Raw genomic sequence first — 22,500 nt, forward strand, 5'->3', positions numbered from 1 at the left:
TACTTTCGTTTTCTCTTTCTTCCTCCCCCCTCCCCCACCACCCTACTCACGAATAACATAAATCTTGAAGGGCACGTGTTTCAAGATTTCTTTCCTTCATACTTTCTTTCCTTCTGGTGTCTATTATTTTCCAAGAGTGCCTTCCCGGTCCGTGGGGTGCACACCATACCCTGCAATTCGATGCACCAGACAGGATTATTTCCCACAGCAGGCTGAATGTCGATCGACATGGCGGAAAACTCGCCCGAGGTACAGCCCTGGAGCGGACACGAATCTTCGGCCGTGTGATATTGAGCGCTATCGACATGTCCTGAAGGGTACAAGGCGATATACTTCCTCCGCTAGGACTTTGACAGAGCCAGAAATCATTGTACGTGTAATTACTGACTGCACGTGTATGTACTGACTGCATGTATTGACCACGTGTATGTACTGACTGCATGTATTGACCACGTGTATGTACTGACTGCATGTATTGACCACGTGTATGTACTGACTGCATGCATTGACCACGTGTATGTACTGACTGCATGTATTGACCACGTGTATGTACTGACTGCATGTATTGACCACGTGTATGTACTGACTGCATGCATTGACCACGTGTATGTACTGACTGCATGCATTGACCACGTGTATGTACTGACTGCATGCATTGACGTATTGACCAAGTGTATGTACTGATTGCATGCATTGACGTATTGACCAAGTGTATGTACTGACTGCATGTACTGACTGCGCGTGTATGTACTGACTGCATGTACTGACTGCGCGTGTATGTACTGACTGCATGTACTGACTGCGCGTGTATGTACTGACTGCATGTACTGACTGCATGTACTGACTGCGCGTGTATGTACTGACTGCACGTGTATGTACTGACTACACGTGTATGTACAAATCCCTTGAAATTGTCCTGTTTGGGAAAGTGCTAATCTTCTGATTGCTTGAGAGAGGGTGGAGGGGGAGGCACGCACACACACACACACACACACACACACACACACACACACACACACACAGTAGTTCTGGATATTAGATGTCTGTCTGTCTACCTGTCTACCCTCCACCACCCCCTCCCCATATTCACACATTAATTAACCCCTCAGGGGATAGCAGGGACCGTTTCAGCATAAAATGACATTCCCCACTTTCTAGAAATACGCTCTTTATATCAACGTTGCCTTTTTTTTCTCCCTCCTTGCCTCTTTCGTTGTCTGCGATTCTGCTTCATTGAACGATGCGAATATGTTTCCGGTCTTGTTCAGTTGCAGTGATAACTAGGCACGTGTTTTTTTTTTGTTTTTGTTTTTTTTCTTTTTCTTTTTTTTTAACTTGTTTTTATTCAGTTCAAGATAGTAAACAATCACATTTCTTTTTCTTTTTTTTCTCTTAAAAGAAAAAAAGAATAAAGATGATACGACATATAAGGAGAAAAAAAGGGTAATGCAAATGTATATATGTATGGCGAAAGACAGACAAACAGTGAAAACATAAAAAAAAGAAAAGTGTAGACATTTGGAGTAATTCATGAATGAGTGGAACTCGATTACACGAACTAGGTTAACATAATGAATGCAGTTATAACACTTCATTTTCAGTGGAAGATGGGACCTTAAGAATATGTTATTGCAAGGTTTAATTTTTAAAAAAAAGAAAAAAAGAAGATTTTTTTTCCCTGTACACAAAAACTGTGTAAGGATTGTGTAATAAAGTTATGTATCAACCATCGCTAACATACACATGCATATGTATGTGATTGTGTTTGTTGCGTCTTAGGAATAGGACTTCCCAGTTTGGGCTGCAGATGCTTTTCTTTCTTTTCTTTTCAGTTGCACTGTGCGTTGTTTTGTTTCTAATCAGGTTCCTGTTTTTTTGGTGTTTTTTTTTTTTAATCGACTGCTGGGAGAATGGTCAACGATCGTCATGTACTTGAAGTTGTGCTGAATTTTTTTTATGTTTATCAGTGGGTTCCCCCCCCCCTCTCTTTCCACATATTTTTTTCGAAGTATTCTTTTTTTTCCTTTCTTTTCTTTCTTTGTTTTCTTTCTTTCTTTCTTGCAGATTTTGTGTGATTTTTTGTAGTTGATGTTGTGGAAGAGGGTTATATGAGGCACAAGATTCACATCGATGGCTTGATGCCAGAAGGATGTGTCTTCTTTGAGTTCGCGTGTCAGTGTGTGTGTGTGTGTGTGTGTGTTCGCTCGTTCTTTAGTGTGTGTGTGTGTGTTCGCTCGTTCTTTAATTTAACGTCTTTTCACTGTAAGTGATATTAGACGAGGGTAGGAAAAAAAATTGAGGGGCGGGGGGTGGCGGGGTTAAGTTTTGTTGAAAAAAAGCATAACAATATAACATCTTTCTACTGAAAAACTAACAACCATAACAGCGAACCAACTGGACTATTTAACAAGGAGTTGAAAAAGTCATACATTTGCCATGGACTGCTGAAGATTATCAACACTGAAGATGATTTCAGTTCAGGGATGTGAGACTTTAACATATCGCAAGTTTGTATATAATCGGCTGTTATGTGAGCACTACAGATGCATCTGTGTGTGTGTGTGTGTGTGTGTGTGTGCGTGTGTTTTTGCGTGCGCGCGCGCGCGTGTGTGTGTGTGTGTGCGCGCGCGCGTGCGCATGCATAAGTGTGTGCGTATACATTATCTTTGTTTTCCATCATTCTGTATACCTGGCATTGTTCGTCTGTATGTTCCTCTCCCAAACCCCTCCTCCCTCTCTCTCTCTCTCTACGTCTTTCTCTCTCTCTCGCAAAAGGGCAACCATGAGCCTTGTGAAGGCTTTTCAAAAGTATAAAGAAATGTCATATGCAGTATTTTTCAAAATATTTGATGTAAAGGTACAGCCTGTTCTGTTGTATGGATCTGAAATTTGGGGTATGAATAGACTAGAGAATGTAGAAAAAATTCATTTATTAGCATGTAAGCGATTCTTGGGAGTGCCAGTGAAAACACCAAACAAAGTGGTTTATGGTGATCTTGGTAGATATCCGTTATTTATAAACTCGTTATTAAATGTTATAAGGTACTGGTTGAGAATACTACAGATGGATCAAAATAGATTGCCTTACATGGCTTATCAGATGTTGCTTGGATTAGATTTAAATGGAAAACAGTGTTGGGCTTCTCAAGTTAGAGAAATATTATGTACAACAGGTTTTAATTTTGTGTGGTTGCAACAGGGTGTTGGTGATGTGAAAGGATTTCTTATTACTTTCAAGCAAAGACTTATAGATATCTTCATTCAAGAATGGTCGGGTACTATTAGTGATAGAGACAGATATTCATGCTACAGATCATTCAAAGTTGTATTTGAAAAAGAAAAATACATAACAAATGCTGATGAATATTGTTTCAGAGTGGCGTTGTCTCAGGCCCGATTTAATGTGCTTCCTTTAAATAACAATGTTAATAGGTACACTGAAAATGATGTTTTAAAGCATTGTCCTTTTTGCCAAGGTGAACTAGAAGATGAATACCATTTGTTGTTTGTTTGCTCTGTATATAATCATTTACGGACAAAATTTCTTCAAGACTGTTTAAACATGTCTCTTAGTTCACTTCTCCGATCAAACAACAAGCAGAGAAATTTCCATGTATCAAAATTTATTTTCCATGCGATCAAAAGGAGAAATCATATACTCAGACCTAATTAAGTAGAATTAATGTCAAGTCCATGAATATTATGATGTTGTGTCATCTATTCAAGTGTTATAATACCCCTTCCCATGCCCACCCCCAGTCCCCTGGTTTTGAATTGTGGTCCATGGCCAAAGTTCATTAAAACAATTTCGTTCGTTCGTTCGTTCGTTCGTTCTCTCTCTCTCTCTCTCTCTCTCTCTCTCTCTCTCTCTCTCTCTCTCCCTCCCTCTCTCTCTCTCTCCCTCTCCCGTATCTATCTCATTAGTTGGTTTATAGCCGTGTCCTTGAGGCGTCCAGCCTTATCGCTAATCGATGTTGTTGCCTGTGGCAGCCGCCCTCTTCCCCATCACTCATTTCGTCGTATCCAATATTCCTCCTGATGAACTCTGTCTCTCCCCACATTCCTTCATTACCCCTCTTCTCTCTCCTTCCCTCCCTACAGTGTCCCTCTTTAGCTTTTTGATTTTTTTTTTATAACTTGTTCTCCGCTTCTCTAATTCACTCTAGCTGTAGTTCACTCACTCCCTCATTCATCTTCCACTCACCCCACCTTCCTCTTCCCCTCTCTCCCGTGTATAGGATTGTCAATATATACACGCCTCTCTCCTCCCCTGTCAGTCTCTCTCTATGTCTGTCTCCACTGTTACTGTCACTGTATCTGTCTGTTCAGTCAGCCTCCCATACCTTCTTTACTCTTCCCTTACCCTTGTCCATTCTTCCTTCCGCTCTCCACCACGCCCCTACCCTATTGTCCTCGTTGTTATTCATCTATCGCGATATTGTATTGTATATAAGTTCTATGTTTATGTTTGCACACGGTTGTGTAATTTTGACGTTGGTGTTGTGAATTGACTCTCGCTTTTTTATTTATTTTATTTCATTTATTTATTTTTTCTTTTCTCAATTATTATTCTTGCTCAGAGGGCCGGATGTAAACAAGTACTTTGTGCTTACTCCTTTACCCTCGTGAAATAAAATTTCGTTCGTTCGTCCCCACTTAAAGGATTATTGTGTGAAACTCAAATAACTGTTGAGACACACACACACACACACACACACACACACACACACACACACACACACACACACACACACACACACACACACAGAGAGAGAGAGAGAGAGAGAGAGAGAGAGAGAGAGAGAGATTATGAATGAATGAATGAATTAGTTAATGGTTCATTCGTTATAGACTAAGACCCTTAACTGAAGGGATATGTAACATAACTACACCGTCATACAAAAATCATACAAAAATGTAGGTGTAACGTCTGCTATGAGCACAGTGTCCCTCTTACTTTAAATGCTCGATACAAGAATAATGCATAGATTTTTCACTACCTTTTGGCTTGAGAGAGAGAGAGAGAGAGAGAGAGAGAGAGAGTGTGTCTTAGAACTCGGAATGTCTAACGTATTCATCGGCCTTTGGCCACTAGCAATAGACTGAGCAACACACTAGACGCCACGTTCTTGGCATCTGAGATCTTTTCACATCCCTCTTGCGGCCAATCAGTGGCAGCCTCTGTGCGTGTGTGTATGTGTGGGTCTGTGTGTTTGTGTGCGTGTGTGCATGCGCGAGGATGTAAGTGTACACAAGTGTCAGGAGAGTTCTGTGCACGTGCGTATGTGTGTGGAGGGTGCGGGAGGGTGCGGGGTAGGGGTAGAGGATGAGGTATGTGTGTGCATGCCTACACTGTGGGAGCAACGGAATATTGGAACGTGCGGGTGTGCACATATATATTTGTATATATGTGTGTGGGGTTGGGGGTGGGGGATATCGGCGTATGTGTGTGCTTGTATAAGTAAGTGTGTGTGTGTGTGTGTGTGTGTGTGTGTGTGTGTGTGTGCGTGCGTGCGTGTGTGTGTGTGTGTGTGTGTGTGTGTGTGTGTGTGTGTGTGTGTGTGCCGTGGAAGCTGCGATACGTTGCCTAGAAATGAGTATGTGGAGGAGGGGGGTAGAGGGGGTGCAGGGTAATGTGTGTGTGTGTGTGTGTGTGTGTGTGTGTGTGTGTGTGTTGAGGCTCATCTACGTTTATGTGTATTTGACTGTGCTTTCATATCTGTGAAACTGCATGTTTGGTGCATATCTGTTGTGCATATTTGTGTGTATGTGTGAATGTGTGTCTGCATGTTTTATATTTATTTGCTTATTTATCATCATCATTGTCTTTTTTATTTATTTATTTATTTATTATTCTATTATTATTATTGTTATTATTATTTTATTTATTTAAATTATTATTATTATATATTTATTTATTTTATTTATTTATTTTATTTATTTTTTGTACGATTATAGTTGACTTCATCAAGTTTTTGCACCTTATACATATTATTATTAGTAGTAGTAGTTCTTTTTTATGTATTTATCTTCTTCTTTTTTCAAGGCCTGACTAAGCGCGTTGGGTTACGCTGCTGGTCAGGCATCTGCTTGGCAGATTTGGTGTAGCGTATATGGATTTGTCCGAACGCAGTGACGCCTCCTTGAGCTACTGAAACTGAAACTGAAACTGGCCACTAGCGCGTGCAGAGGGCTCAGGGAAGGGGTCTGTGTAACAGAGTAGAAACTTTGATTTATTATCTTATTTCACAATGTGGGTATGTACACTTGCCTGACACAACTGATTGTGTTCATGCATCATCAAAGATGACAGATCCTTGAGAACAGTCAAGCATCATCACTATACCACTCAGCTACTGCAGTAGAGAGGTGTGTGTGTGTGTGTGTGTGTGTGTGTGTGTGTGTGTGTGTGTGTGAGAGAGAGAGAGAGAGAGAGAGAGAGAGAGAATGACAACGACAGTGACAATGACAAATGTTCTATTGAGGGTAGAATGGATAAGCTGAAAGCTTCTTCATATCATGCCCTCACACACGCATACACATACATACGTACAGTACAATAAATGAAATAAGTTTGAATGAATAAATGACATGGAGCAAATCAAATAGATAATAATAGATACATAGACGGACGAATCAAAGACTACAATTACGGAAACATTATGAAAACCATACAAAACATTGCCACATGAAAATCTTCAAACACACAAATATGTGTGCACGCACAGGAATCACACACATGTACTCGAACACACAAGCACATAGACATGCACACGCATACTTACCCTGCGCCAGAGAGAGAGAGAGAGAAAGAGAGAGAGAGAGAGAACGAACGAACGAACGAACGAATTTGTTTGATGAATAAGCACGTATGTTTCTTTAAATCCAGCCCTCAATGCAGAAAGAAGGAAAGGATAAGATAAAGATAATCAAGAAGAAGAAGAGAGACAGACAGAGACAGACAGACAGAGAGCGTGCACACGTGTGTGATTCCCTGTGGACAGCTCATGCTTTATGGTGGGTGGAGGACGTGCGAAATATTGACCAAGTAAGATTGGTGTGCTGCCTGACATAACTCTAATTAACTCGGAGTTGTGTCTTGTTTTTTTTTTCACAAAGCAATATATTTCCTTGCAGAACCAGTTGTGTTTTTTGTCAGCTCAGAGCTATCGAGAAAGAAAGAAAAAAAAGGTACGGTTTGTGTAAACCTGATGGGTTTTTTTTTTGTGGTAAGATTCAGTGTGTATTTCTACATTACCTCTCAACTCCTTACTTCTCAGCCCCTTGCTCCCCTTACCCCTTACCTTCCCCAACCATTGATGAAAAAAGGACATTCCCTTCCTCGTATAGAAACCATTGGTGGATAAAAGACGTTCCCTTCACCACACACAAACCATTGATGAAAAAGGACATTCCTTTCCTCACACACCAACCATTGATGAATAAAGGACATTCCCTCCTTCCCCACACACAAACCATTGATGAATACTGGACATTCCCTTCCCCACACGCCAACCATTGATGAATACTGGACATTCCCTTCCACACACACCAACCATTGATGAATAAAGGACATTCCCTTCCCCACACGCCAACCATTGATGAATAAAGGACATTCCCTTCCCCACACACAACCATTGATGAATACAGGACATTCCCTTCCCCACACACCAACCATTGATGGATAAAGGACGTTTGGGCCGAACCTGAAGTCTGGTCTGCTCATTTGGTAAAAGAACCCTCCCAAATGCTTACAAAACAGCGCCACAATGATAAGTAACTTCAGTGAAAGACATTTTGAGTGCGTGAACGCATGGTTCAAAGGAAATTCTTACTGAGCTGTGCGAATTTTATAGACCATTGAGACGTATGTACTCTCTCTGTGTTTCTCTCTCTCTCTCTCTCCCTCTCTCTCTCTCTCTCTCTCGCTCTCTGTCTCTCTCTTTCAGTTTTACCCTGTCAAAGACAGAGAGAGAGAGAGAGAGTGTTTGTGTAAGTGAGTGAGGGAAGAGAGAGAGTGTGTGTGTGTGAGAGAGAGAAAGAGAGAGAGAAAAACATATTGACACACAAAGACACACACACACACACACACACACTCACTTTGGACTTCCGGGACCACTGCCGTCCTGAACCAGTGAATTGCATTGTACCGTGACCACGGTCTCTCTGTGGCAGATCAACCCCGTCTTCATACACACGCACATACACAAACACACACACACACACACACACACACACACAAATCCCCAGTGACAAGACAAGCCATGCAGAACACCCCTGTGGTCACAGAGCTGCAGCAGACAGCGAGGTATTCAGTCTGTCTGCCTTGATCCCTGATAGTGGCGTGATATCAGTGCGTTACCAATGTGGGTTAAGTGGTCGATAGCGTGGTGTTTCAGAATCGTGTTACCACTCACTGGTTCCATCGTGGCGTAATGGGTCGTTTTATAGGTCCCTTCGTCATACAAGTCCTGTTATAATTCATAAAACCTTTGACTGCTCAGCGTCTCACGGACTTCCCAGAGTGTCAGAAAACTCACTTGCAAGTTGTGGCCATTTTATCTAGGTCCAAGAGTGTCCCCCTTTTCAACTTTTTTCAAATTATGCTCGAGTGGCGAATTTCCGCCTTTATTTGTATTGTATTATATTTCTCTTTTTATCACAACAGATTTCTCTGTGTGAAATTCGGGCTACTCTCCCCAGGGAGAGCGCGTCGCTACACTACAGCGCCACACATTTTTCTGTATTTTTTCCTGCCTGCAGTTTTATTTGTTTTTCCTATCGTGGGTTCTTTTACGTGCGCTAAGTGCATGCTGCACACGGGACCTCGGTTTATCGTCTCATCCGAATGACTAGCGTCCAGACCACCACTCAAGGTCTAGTGGAGGGGGAGAAAATATTGGCGGCTGAGCCGTGATTCGAACCAGCGCTCTCAGATTGTCTCGCTTCCTAGGCGGACGTCTTTAGAATGGCAGCTTCCCTATTTGAAAGGATCTTTGACGAACTGCAGCCCAGCCAGCCTTTATTTCTAACCACTTCCCACGAGCAGAGACTTGAAGCGTGGAATGTAAATCTTACCGTCTTGAAGAAAGACTACACAGTCATGATTATAAATGTATACACAATAGTTATCTAGTTCGAACTGGTTTAAGTGAAATCTAAATCGTTGTTGTTTATGCTCAGAGAATATCTAAAACCTACTAAAATATGTTGATCAATAATGTAACATCTTGGGGGGAAAAAAGCAAAGAAAACGAAGCAAATAAAGAAAATCAATACAAGAATAAATGAAATACGAAGAATACGAATACACTGATGAACAATATGTGAAACATTATCAGCATATAACGAGGTGGGGGTAGGTCTCAGGCCTGCTGACGACACCGGCTGTTTTGAAAAGATCTGATCCCTTGCTGAAAACCAGTCCCTCTCGCGGCATGTGGATCTGACAACATTGAATTGTGAGTGGACCCCTCCCCTCCACCATCCCCTCCCCCCAGTACAATCCTCCATACCTCCCCCATTCTCTGTCCTCCCACCCTCTCAATCCCCCCCACCCCCAACACACCCACACACACATACACCTCGCCCCCGCTTCCACACAGGCGACAAGCAAGTCTAAAGCAGTGTCAAAGCAACAACAGCAACGACGACAAAACCGCCATGGAAAGCAATTTGGAGGTGGGGGGGGGAGGACCCTGTGGAATTCCTCGTCAGGTTGACTCCCGTTTTCTCTGTGATAAATTTTATCAACCGTAGTCCGCGTCTGTGTTGTTAATGTCGTTAGGGGAATGTTCGGAGAGGGAGGAGGATGTTGTTGAGGAGTTTGTGACCGGGGTTTGGGTGTGTGTGTGTCGTGGGGGTGTGTGTGTGTGTGAGATGTGGGTGATAGTGGGGGTGGGGGTGGGGGGGTAAACTCTATCGATGTATCCCAGTCCATGTCTGTTGTCTACATGTGTGTCTCTGTCTCTTGGTTGCTGTGCGCTATCACCATGTCATATCTGGAAGTCCGTGTCTGTCCGTTTGTCTACTTGTTTGTCTGTTTCGATCTCCGTCTCTCTCTCCCTCTCCCTCCCCCCCCCTCTCTCCCTCCTCTCTCTCTCACCTCTCTCTCTCCCCCCCTCTCTCTCCCCTCTCTCTCTCGCCCCCCTCTCTCTCTCCCCCCTCTCTATCTCTCTCTCTCCTGTCTCTCTCTCTCCCCCTCTCTCTCTCACTCTCCCCCTCTCTCTCTCTCTCTCTCTCCCCCTCTCTCTCCCTCTCTCCTCCCCCCTCTCTCTCTCACCTCTCACTTTCACTCTCTCTCTCTCTCCCCTCCCTCTGTCTCTCTCTCCCCTCTCTCTTACTCTCTCTCTCTCCCCCATCTCTCTCTTCCCCCCCTCTCTCTGTCTTGGAATCCATATTAGATACGTCGCAAATATATGAAATAAGTCATTTGAATATTTCCATGTTCGTCATTTCCGTTTTCCCTCGCTCTCTCTATGTCGGTCAGTCCGTCCGTCTGTCTGTCAGTCTCTGTTTCTGTCTCTCTCCTTCCCTCTCCCCCCCCCCCCCCCCCCCCCCCCCGTCAGCTTCAGTCTGTCTGTGTACCTATGTCTGTTTCATCCATCGTCTCCCCCACCCCCACCCCTCCTTGTTTCCATCAGTCCACCACGCCCCCCCCCGCCCCCCAGCCCCCCACGTCTCCAGGGTGCTGCACTGGGAGTATCCCCCAGCCATGTGTGTGTGTGTGTGTGTGTGTGACAAATCAGCTAGGTGAAGCGTCCAAAGTTCATGGACGTCATTTACCGACAATTTTCATGCATATATAAAACGATATTACCATCAGTAGATATTTGTAACCCGTTTTCAGTGGTTTTAGACTTATTTCACTCATTTTCGATGCAGATTCAGTCACGTCGCCAAACTTATATGTCGCCATCTTGCACGTTCGAATAATCGTCTTTTTTGGCACCGCAGACCATGAAAAGATATTGAAAGAAAGAAAGAAAGAAACAAACAAACAAACAAACAAAAATAAAACAGCGACGCGAGACGATAAGTGTCAGTTCGGGTTCATGTTATGTGTTATTTCGCGTCGTATCATGCCTGATTTGGGACCAGTAGGGTCCATTATACGATGCATGTCATTTCCCATATGACTCCATTGCAGAACACACAAAATGGTTCGTTCAATTAGGTCCCAGGATTTAGGACGCTAAAAAAGGGGGACATTACCAGCTCTGTTTTTGTGACCATAAGAAGAATAATTCGTAGGAAGGAAGGAATTTTTGTTTAATGTCCCGTCACACATATCGGTGATTGAAGACATTTTGTTAAAGTATTCATGAATACATCTGAGTATTATCGGTTAGAAGGGGTGGGAGATGTGGATGAATGGAGGGTTGGGGGAAACTGGGCAAATGAGGGTAAAAATGTGGGTGAAATTTGGAAGAAAAACAAAACAAACAAGAACAACAACAACAACAACAACAAACCTAAAAAAAAAAACCCTCTAAATACAGTTACAGGAAATTACTTAAAGGACTTCGTAAAAGAGAAGTCGTTAAACTGACAAGCGAAACAACTGATAATGAATGCAAAAAGTCCAAAACATCAACGTTCTCAGTCACTTGTGAAGACACACTTTCGTGTACAAAAGGCTTCATCAAGCTACAGTGAAAAATTATATGTTCAATTGTCAGGTTACTAAAGCATATACACTTGACATTAGAACAATACTTGGTCCGTAATGAATTTGATAATAGTCTGAGAGTTAAACTCAGAATTGGTCTGCGAATCGGACCAAAGTCTGAGAGAGTCAACTGGCGAGGTTTTAGACTTGAATTCAAGCACCTATAAAAGTCTCTTTCTAGAATATTGCTTATTTCTTTGTATGACAATGGGCAATATACTTTTATACTATCTATATGATTTTTTGCTCCCCTTTTTGCTGCCCTGTCTGCTTGGTCGTTATAACGGAATCCAGTGTGGGATGGTATCCAGCAAAAATCAACATTTGTACCCTTCACAAATAGGGAGTGCAATAAATACCTAATTTCAAAATATAAATCTTCTCTTTGATTATTCTCAAAAAGGAGCAAACCTTTTAAGACAGATTGAGAATCAGCACAAGATAGGATGTTACTTACTATGATTGGTATGTCAACAACTTCGTACGTTGTTTGTGGGATGTAATTTTCGTTCAATGCGTCGGTCATATGTAGTAGATTTGCGTTATGTTACTGGATACTCATTGTGTTTTCTTTCCTGTTTTATTCATTGTACTTGTACTTGACAAACCTCATCCTTGACCTTGCCCTCCTGCATGTGACCCTTCCCTCACCACCACTCCCCTTCGCTCCTCACCCAGCAGTACACTTCATCTCCACCCCCACACCCCCCACCCCCACACACACCCATCCCATTCAATTCACATATAAACCCAACGCCCCGGTCAGGCATTTGGAGCGAATTGAATGTTACGCGTTGCTTGCGCGCGCGCGCGTGTGTGTGTGTGTGTGTGTGTGTGTGTGTGTTCGTGTGTGTGTGTGTGTGTGTGCATGCTTACGCGCGCGCGTGTGTATGTGTGTGTGTGTGCGCGCACGTGTGTGTGTGTGTGTGTGTGAGAGAGAGAGAGAGATTAGTATTATAATCTAATGAATGCTTGAGCAGTATTTTGCTTTGTCAGCAAATGTTGGCAGGTGTCATATGCATTGTATATCCTTGCTGTGTTTGGATTGCACAATATTTTATTTGGAAAATATCGCAAGGACAACAGGACAGTCTGACTCATGTATATAGTCCTGTGTTCATGTACATATATACAAGTACAAACGCTGTGCACGTGACTGGATGTCTGCATGCAGGGATGTGCACTTCCTGTTTCTCTGTACCTAGAACTTTCAACTATGATAACGTTAAACATTCATGGATATATATATATATATATATATTTTTTTTTAATACTGTTAAAATCCAGGCTCCCAACACCACATCCTGTACATTTTAAAAATGTAGATATCTTGATTTTTGTCAGTGGAAAATGTTCCACAAGGAATAGACCAGGATAGTACAGAACCGAATCGAACAAAAAATTAACTCTGTGGGTTTTGACAGCGTGAAGGCGTGTAGGATGCAGTGGAGCTAACTCCCTCACCCCACACACACATATACACACATACACACACACGCGCATAATCACACACACACACACACACACACACACACACACACACACACACACACACACACACACACAAGCACGGCAACACACTGACAAGGAAGACGACAGTCACTGATAACAGGACCAGGGATGAGATAAAGGGAGCTCCACACGTCACGTTTTTTTGTTTTTTTTTTCGCTGTTGCGTGTGAAGACAACTTTAATCAAGTCCCCCACACGATATGAGCACGTATCAATATATCTGCATTTGAGAGGACAGAGGGAGGGAGGGAGAGACAGAGGGGTGGGAAGGAAGGGAGGGAGGGAGGGACAGAGGGGTGGGAAGGAAGGGAGGGAGAGACAGAGGGTGGGAAGGGAGGGAGGGAGGGAGAGACAGAGGGGTGGGAAGGGAGGGAGGGAGGGAGAGACAGAGAGGTGGAAAGGGAGGGAGGGAGGGAGAGACAGAGGGGTGGGAAGGGAGGGAGGGGAGAGACAGAGGGGTGGGAAGAGAGGGAGGGGGAGACAGAGGGGTGGGAAGGGAGGGAGGGAGGGAGAGACAGAGGGTGGGAAGGGAGGGAGGGAGGGAGAGACAGAGGGGTGGGAAGGGAGGGAGGGGGAGACAGACGGGTGGGAAGGGAGGGAGGGAGGGAGAGACAGAGGGGTGGGAAGGGAGGGAGGGAGAGACAGAGGGGTGGGAAGGAAGGGAGGGAGGGAGGGAGAGACAGAGGGGTGGGAAGGGAGGGAGGGAGGGAGGGAGAGACAGAGGGGTGGGAAGGGAGGGAGAGAGGGAGAGACAGAGGGGTGGGAAGGAAGGGAGGGAGGGAGAGACAGAGGGGTGGGAAGGAAGGGAGAGAGGGAGAGACAGAGGGGTGGGAAGGGAGGGAGAGAGAGAGGGGTGGGAAGGGAGGGAGGGAGAGACAGAGGGGTGGGAAGGAAGGGAGAGAGGGAGAGACAGAGGGGTGGGAAGGGAGGGGAGAGAGAGAGGGGTGGGAAGGGAGGGAGGGAGAGAGAGGGGTGGGAAGGAAGGGAGAGAGGGAGAGACAGAGGGGTGGGAAGGGAGGGAGAGACAGAGGGGTGGGAAGGGAGGGAGGGAGGGAGAGACAGAGGGGTGGGAAGGGAGGCAGGGAGGGTGGGAAGGGAGGGAGAAGGGCTGGGGGTGGAGGGTTGGGGGGGGGGGAGATTTATGTCTTTTCCTGTTCCTGCTCCTCCAACTCCTCCACCTCTTCCTCCTCTTCTCCCTGTTCCTTCCCACTCTTCATTCTCTTTTCCTTTCTGACCCCCTTTACTTCACCCTCCACTCTTTCTTCTTCTTCTTCTTTCAGTAAGAAAAAAACTGAAAAAAACTCTCCCTCCCTCCCTCCCTTCCCACCCCTTTGTCTTATTTATTTATTTATTTATTTTTTATTATTATCATTTTATTAGTATTACTATTATTATTACTACTACCTTTTTCTATATTATAATTATTATTTATTTATTTATTTATTTATTTATTCATGTAAGCTTATCTATTATTTATTCCCCGCCCCTTTTTTTTTTTTTTTTTTCAAGGCCTGACTAAGCGCGTTGGGTTACGCTGCTGGTCAGGCATCTGCTTGGCAGATGTGGTGTAGCGTATATGGTTTGTCCGAGCGCAGTGACGCCTCCTTGAGCAACTGAAACTGAAACTGAAACTTTCTTTATTACCATCATCATCATCATCTTCTTCTTTCTTCATTACCATCATCATCATCATCTTCATCATATTCTTCTTCTTCTCCTCCTCCTTTTTCTGCTTTCCATTCTATTGCTTTTGTTCATGTTCCCATGCCTCTCTTCACCCTTCGTTTCGTCAGCGCTGCTGTCCCTTTCAATTGGCATTATTTTCTGCCCGTGGGGTAAAGCTGAGGGGGCAGGTCACAGTCAGTATCCAGATCATTACCTTGTCACAACGACCCTGGTGCTAAGCCCACTGATCCTATCTGCTGATTACGTCTTCTTTTTCTGTGTCTCGCTCTGTGTGTGTGTGTGTGTGTGTGTGTGTGTGTCTCTCTCTCTCCTTATCTCTAAGTCTTTGTCCCCCGTTATGTCTGTCTGTCTGTCTCTCTCTTTGTCTTCTATCTTTCTTTCTGTTCATCTCTCTCTCTTTCTGTTCATCTCTTTCTCTTTCTGTCCATCTCTCTCCCTTTCTGTCCGTCTCTGTCCCAGTCCATCCTCCCTCAACTCTCTGTCTCTGTCTCTGTCTCTCTCTCTCTCTCTCACTGAAATCGAGTTTAGCATACTCTGGCACGCACTGCTGGAACAATCTCCCCAAACCCCTCAAAGAACCCTTTTCCACCACAGCATTCAAAAAGAAACTTGGACACTACATGCGTGCCGAAAGCCAGACCTAAAATCTGGTATCATATTGTTACTGACAATCCTTACAAACTATGTCGAAATGCGTCAATCAGTTGATAACGTACCGCGACATAGCGTATTGTTTTCAAAGATCTGAATGTGTTCTCCTTGCAGTGGACATTAACTAACGAAAACAAACTCTAGTCTGGTCATATCTACGATTCTGCATGCTCATGTGTATTACAAATTGTTAACCACCCTCACCCAACTCTTTTTTTTCTTTTTTCTTTTTTTTCTTACTGATTTCCCACTGACATATCTTTACATCTCTCTCTCTCTCTCTCTCTCTCTCTCTCTCTCTCTCTCTCTCTCTCTCTCTCTCTTCCCCCACATCATGTGTCCATCTGTCCTTATTCCAACTACCCGTCTCCTTATTTGCTATTTGTTATGTCTCTCACATCTGTGTTTTAAATTTTATCATTACTTTTCTGTGTCAGTTTCACCCGAATCATCCAGGTGTAGCATTCATGCTAGGGTTTTGTTGTTGTTTTTCCCCTGTGTGTGTTAGTGTTAGTGTGTTAGTGTTAGTGTTAGTGTGTGTGTGTGTGTGTGTGTGTGTGTGTGTGTGTGTGTGTGTGTAGTGTGTTACTCGCTTCCGTTTCGTACAGATGTGAGCGATGTTGTGTCTCTCAGTTTGACGCTGTGTTATACTTGTACATTATACATGTATTTAGTATAACAGAATTTATATGCGTATATGTTTATGTGTCTCTTAGAACAACGGCAGATGTGTAAGTTGGCCAAAGTGCAAATATCTTCACCGTTGGAAAATAAAGATTCATTCATGCATTCATTCATTCATTCTCTCTCTCTCTCTCTCTCTTCATGTTTGTCTCTCATTTTTCTGTCTCTCTGTCTGCGTGTCTCTCCCTCGTTTCCCGTCTCCCCTTACCTGCTCCCCCCCCCCTCCCCCACCCCCCCTCCTCTTTTCCCTAAATACGTTATCAATACCGATGGTAACAAATGCCCGTGGTCGTTATCATGACAGGACCACAATCACACTGGTGCTCAGTACACATGACCCTACATGATTACACTCCATCTGGTCTGGAGTTTCTTTCCTTCTTTCTTTCTTTCCTTCCTTCTTTATTTCTTTCTTCCTTTTTCAGTTCTGTTGTTCTTCCTTTATAGTTATTGTTCTTTCTTTCTTTCTTTCTGTTATTTGACTTTCTGTCAGTCTTTCGAATTGTTTCTGTCATTTTTTTGGTGTTTTTTTTTCGGTTTTTGTTATTTCTTTAATTTCTCTGTCATCTCTTTCGCACGTTCTTCTTCGTCTTTCATCTTCCATTTTTTGTTTCTTTACTAATTTTCTTTAAAAGAATTCTTTCTTTGTTTTCTTCTCTCTTTGGTGGTGGTGTGGCTTTTGTCCCATGCTTTTATTTTCTCTCTTCCTTTGATTTCTCTCTGTTTGTGTGTTGAAGCTGAACATATCCCCACCATTGTTTATTGAAGGTCAATTTAATGATATATATCTCTGTCTCTGTCTGTCTGTCTGTCTGTCTGTCTGTCTATCATCATCGTCATCATCATAATTGAGAGAAATCGCTGCTTCGTAAAACGGATACAATGTGTGTTTTGATTTCTATATTTATGTTTTGTTGTTTCATCAAGTTGTATAATGTTCACTCCAGCCACTTCACTATAGGGCTGAAACGTACATGTGATTCCAGGTCTGTCTGTCTGTTCCGTCTCTGTCTCTTTTTGTGTCTCTGTGTCTGTCTGTCTGTCTTTTTTTCCCTGTACATATGTGCGTCTCTCTCTCTCTCTCTCTCTCCCCTCTCTCTCTCTCCTCTCTCTCTCTCCCCTCTCTCTCTCATCTCTCTCTCCCCCCCCTCTCTCTCTCCTCTCTCTCTCTCTCTGCCGTTCCTGTTCTATAATAGTCGATATTGTACTGAAGCTAGTGTTCGCAAATGACCACGGCGTTGTCTTGACACACTGGCTGTAGCAGTAATCCTTCGGTCTGACTCGTAAAGCCCTGTGACTTTGTCTGTCTCTCTGACTGTCTGTCCGTCTGTCTGTCTGTCTGTCTGTCCCACTCTCTCCACAAAACACGATGTGCTGTTATCTGCTAACAGTAGTCTTGACTGTATGTGCGATCCACAGCGGTTCTTGTGTGTTCCCCACACGTTTTGCGTCCGCATATCCATGTGGTAGTGTTGTCTACTTGTTTCTTAGATCATCTTGATATTCACGTGCTTTGAGATACAAGACTGCCACACCCCTATTTCGATCGGACAGACAAAGGCAATAGTACAAAATGAATATGTGACGTCTTAAGATGTTGATTCAATTGGATTTGGTTTGAAGAAATCTATACGTCATATATATAGATAGATAGATAGATAGATAGACAGACAGACAGACAGACAGACAGACAGATGTATGAGTTAGAAATCTCTTGGGTGTCAGTGTAGTGTTTCTTAAGGAGTTTCTCAACAGAGAAATGAAACAAATCGCAGCAAGACGGAAGAAATGAACCAAGGTTAGTTAAACAGATTAAAAAAAAACAAACAAACAAAACAGACAAATAAGTAAACTAAAACTCAGACTAACATGGTAGCTGGGGTATAAAACACGAGCGGGGGTAGTTCAGAGACTCCTACACCGGTAAGAACTTCACAGAAGAGGTCTGAGGCGGTAGACTGACTGATGGTCTTGCTGCACGGAGTCGGATCAGTGTGACTGAACCTCCCCTCCGACCCCCCCCCCCCCCCCCCCCACACACACACATCCCACCCCCATTCCTCAGTTGTCTTTTACAGCTCACTCTCCTTCTCTTCCTACACCCCTTCGAAGCTACACTGGCACGAAATAATAATAATAATAATAATACGCATTGCTAAAAAAAGAAAAAAAGAAAAAAAAGGAAACGTGTTTGGGCGAAAAAATATGTAGTGGAATTCTTGTCCCATTGTGCCCCATCTGTGTGTGATACATTGCATGGCCTGTGGGTCTGTTGCTGTCCACGGTGTTGGGTGAATGTGAAGATAGACGACGTGTGTGTGTGTGTGTGTGTGTGTGTGTGTGTGTGTGTGTGTGCGTGCGTGCGTGCGTGCGTGCGTGTGTGTGTGTGTGTGTGTGTGTGTGTGTGTGTAGGGAGTGGGGGTGGAAGGGAGTTGTGAAGCGAGGGGTTGGGATGGATGGTGGTGAGGATTTTGTCTCACCATACTTATATATTTGCATGTGTCATAGATTATGTATCACTCCCCCGCCCCCTCTCCGCCCCGCACCCCCCTCCCTCTCTCTCTCTCTCACTCTGTGACTGTCTCTGTGTCACTCTCTTTCTCTTTCTCCAGAGAGACAAATAGATTGATAGATAGAATTCTTGAAAGTGACTGTGTGCGTCTTAAAACAACGACAGATATGTGATTCGACTAATGTGCTAATATCTCCACCGTTGGAAATTAAAGATTCATTCATTCATTCATTCATTCGCTCCCCTCTCTCTCTCACACTATCTGTCTCACTCTATCTCTCTCACTCTATCTCTGTCTCACTCTCTCACTATCTATCTCACTCTATCTCACCCTCTCTCACTCTCACTTTCTCTCTCTCACTCTCTCTCACTCTCTCATTCTCTCTCTCTCACACTCTCTCTCACTCTCTCTCTCTCTCACTTTCTCATATTCTGTGTCTCTGTCTCCCTGTCATTGTTTCTCTCTACGTCTGTCAGTCCATCCTGTCTCTCCATCCCCACCCCTCATCTCCTTCCCCCAGAACCCCCCCCCCCCCCCCCCCCCCGCCCCCTCTGCCCCCTCCTCCTGATACAGAATGCTGCACTGGGAGTATCCTGTGGACGTACAGTCGGCTTTCATTCTCATTACAGAGTCTGAATCTGAAACAAGAGTTTTACTGTACTGCTTCTGTCGCCGTGTCTCTCTTTTCGTCACTGTCTGTGTGGGGGGTCTCCCTCTCTCTGTCTGTCTGTCTGTTTCTGTCTGTCTCTGTCTGTCTGTCTCTGTCCTTGTCTCTGACACTGTCTGTCTGTCTCTCTCTGGCAGTTTCTCTGTCTCTGTTTCTTTATGTCTGTTGTCTCCCCCCACTTTCTCTGGCCTCTCTGTCTGTCTCTTTCTGTCCCTGTCTCTGTCCCTGTCACTCTGTGTGTGTGTGTGTGTGTGTGTGTGTGTGTGTGTGTGTGTGTGTGTGACTTTCTCTGTCTCCGTTTCTTTCTGTCTATCGATCTCCCTCCTCTCTGTTTGTCTGTCAGTCTGTCTGTCTGTTGTCTCCCCCTCTCTCTGTCCTCTCTGTCTTTGTCTGTCTTTCTGTCTCTGTCAGTCTGTCTGCCTGCCTGTCTGTCTCTGTCACTATCTCTCTGTCTTTTCCTCCCGTCTCTCTCTCTCTCTCTCTCTCTCTGTGACCCCTATATTTTGTTCATGGTTTCTGTCTTGCATAGTTGTTCCTGTGATGCCATTAATTTTTGGTCGATTGCATCTGTCGTGGTTAGCTATGGACCTGTTCCTTCTGGGTCATTGTGTCTGTCCCCGCCTCCAGGATTCCTTGACTGTGCTGTTTGTACTTTGTTCATTGTGTACGTTCTGTTGCTGCTGCTGTTGTTATTTGTTGCTGCTGTTGCTATTTGTTATTTTGGCCCAACCACTCCCCCTATCCCCCGTCAGACTGCTGTCATCTTTGCTGGAGACCATGCCATGCTAACTCCAGCCTCCTCCCTCTTCCCCTCACCACACCTTAGTAATGATGATGACGACGACGACGACGACGACGATGATGATGATGACGACGACGACGATGATGATGATGATAGGGATACTTATGTAGCACCTATCCTCGGTCAGAGACCAAGCTCTAAGCACTTTACAAACACCGAGTCATTTGCACAACAGGCTGTCTACCTGTGTACAGCCGACTGACAGCTGGCATTGAGCGCTCATCATTCGTTTCCTGTAGTATCGTCCAATCAGGTTACAGTCACGCACACACGCACATGCATGCACACACGCGCGCGCGCGCGTCAACACTTTCCGTCCATGACCGTTTTGTTTATTTACCCCGCCATGTATGCAGCCATACTCCGTATTCGGGGGTGCGCGTGCTGGGTATGCTCTTGTTTCCATAACCCACCGAACGCTGACATGGGTTGCAGGATCTTTAACGTGCGTGTTTGATCTTCTGCGTGCGTACAGTACACACACAAAGTGTAGGGGGCGGGTGGTGGTGGGGGGAGGGGGGGCGTGGGGGGGTCTGACGCTAGCAGGTCTGCACATCTGTTGACCTGGGAGACGAGAAAATGTAATGTCCTCCCCCCCCCTCCCTGTCAAAGCAAGGTGGGTGCTTGGCCTACACGTGAACCCAAAGTGCTGGTCAGGCCGATTATCCACTATGAGAGAGAGAGAGAGAGAGAGAGAGTGAGTGAGTGTGTGTGAGTGGTCTATCCATGTATTATATTCTTAGATATGTATGTGTACATAACTACATGCATATATATGAATGTGTATTGTGTGTGCGTGTGCGTGTGTTTATGTAAGTTTGTACCTGCCAATGTTTGCGTATGTGTTAGGGTAGCTGTTAGATACACAGGTATGTTAAAATGTATGTATGCAGCGTGTGTGTGTGTGTGTGTGTGTAGTCACATTTTGGTGTGTGTATGTAACATAGATATGATGTTTTATGTTAACAAAAGCGTTTTTGTAAAGCACCTAGAGCAGATTTCTGGATAGTGTGCTACATAAGTATCCGTTATTATTATTATTATTATTATTATTATTATTATTAACAGTAACATTGTGTTATCATTGTGAAATCATTGTTTTGTTTCATCAACTAACTGCATCAATGTGTTGCTTGGAGTCCACATGAAAAAAAAAATTTAAAGATTTCCGTTTTTCTCATTTCCATGTTCGAAATTTACAGATCACCCCCCAAAAAACAACTTTCGAATGTGAAAAATACATCAGTGATGTAGACAAGTGCTGCTTTAGAGTTGCTGTTTCGCAAATAAGATTTGGCGTATTCCTTCTCAGTCAGAATGTTCGTGAGTTTAGTTATTCCGATCGAGATACAGACTGTTCTTTTTGTGTGTCAGCAATTGAAGACAAAGGCCATTTTCTTTTCAGTTGCCCCATGTAATCAGACCTTGGAACCAATTTTCTACAGAATTCGGTCAGAACTCCCTTGCATATATTGCTCCAGATAGCAAATGTCCACCAGATGCATAGTCTGTCCAGGTACTTTTTCCGTTCAATCAACAGAAGAAAGAAAAATCTCTGCCCAGTCTAGTAATCATATCGATATCTAACTGCTTAAGAATAAGAGTCATATGGAATATGCAGTAACTAAACGACAACAAGCATGATAACACATGGTCAACCTCCATTATGAATATTCAAACATTTAAGTGTTGCATATGATCATGTGTTCATATACAGATAATCGAACTTATCGTTAATGCAAATATCAAGCGGGGGGTAATATTTGTATAGAGACTACTTTACAGTACCGATTAATGTACTGATGACACTGGTTTGAATGCTTTTGGAAGTGAATCGCTACACTAACAGGTTCTCAACGACACCCCTCTACCCTCACCCACCCATTGATAAGACTTCCCCTGTAATGTGGCTCAAGGCTGATGTACATACAATAAATTGTTCGAGTTCGAATTCCAGTTCTCTCTCTGTCTCTGTCTCTCGCCGTGTCTGTCTGTCTGTCTGTCTCTCATCATGAAAAAAGATGCTTTTAAGTTTCTCAGTGTAAGATTCTCCAATCGAAGTATACATGGGTGCTGAGCCGCTGTGTGAAGGTTACACTGGATCTATTTTCCACACACGGCGTCCCATTCATCAGCAAGACAGCAGTCATGAAACGTATGATGAACGAGGGAAGGGAAAGCCAGGATGTTTATGCCGACGATGTGAAACCCCACGCGAGAGGGTAATAAATCAAGAGATATAGATCTGGGAGGGAGGAAGGTTATGAGCGAGAGAGAGAGAGAGAGGGGGTGGGGGTGGGGGGGGGGGGAGGGG

At 44.0% G+C, this 22,500-nt stretch overlaps 1 protein-coding gene across 2 annotated transcripts in view; it reads left to right on the forward strand.

Moving 5' to 3' along the window:
- LOC143284272 (glycine receptor subunit alpha-4-like) overlaps nucleotides 1–22,500 on the forward strand; it is a 273,405-nt gene that overhangs the window by 64,009 nt on the left and 186,896 nt on the right. The window lies entirely within an intron of this gene.

Source organism: Babylonia areolata, chromosome 7, assembly GCF_041734735.1.
Source record: "Babylonia areolata isolate BAREFJ2019XMU chromosome 7, ASM4173473v1, whole genome shotgun sequence".
Lineage (NCBI taxonomy): Eukaryota > Metazoa > Mollusca > Gastropoda > Neogastropoda > Buccinidae > Babylonia > Babylonia areolata.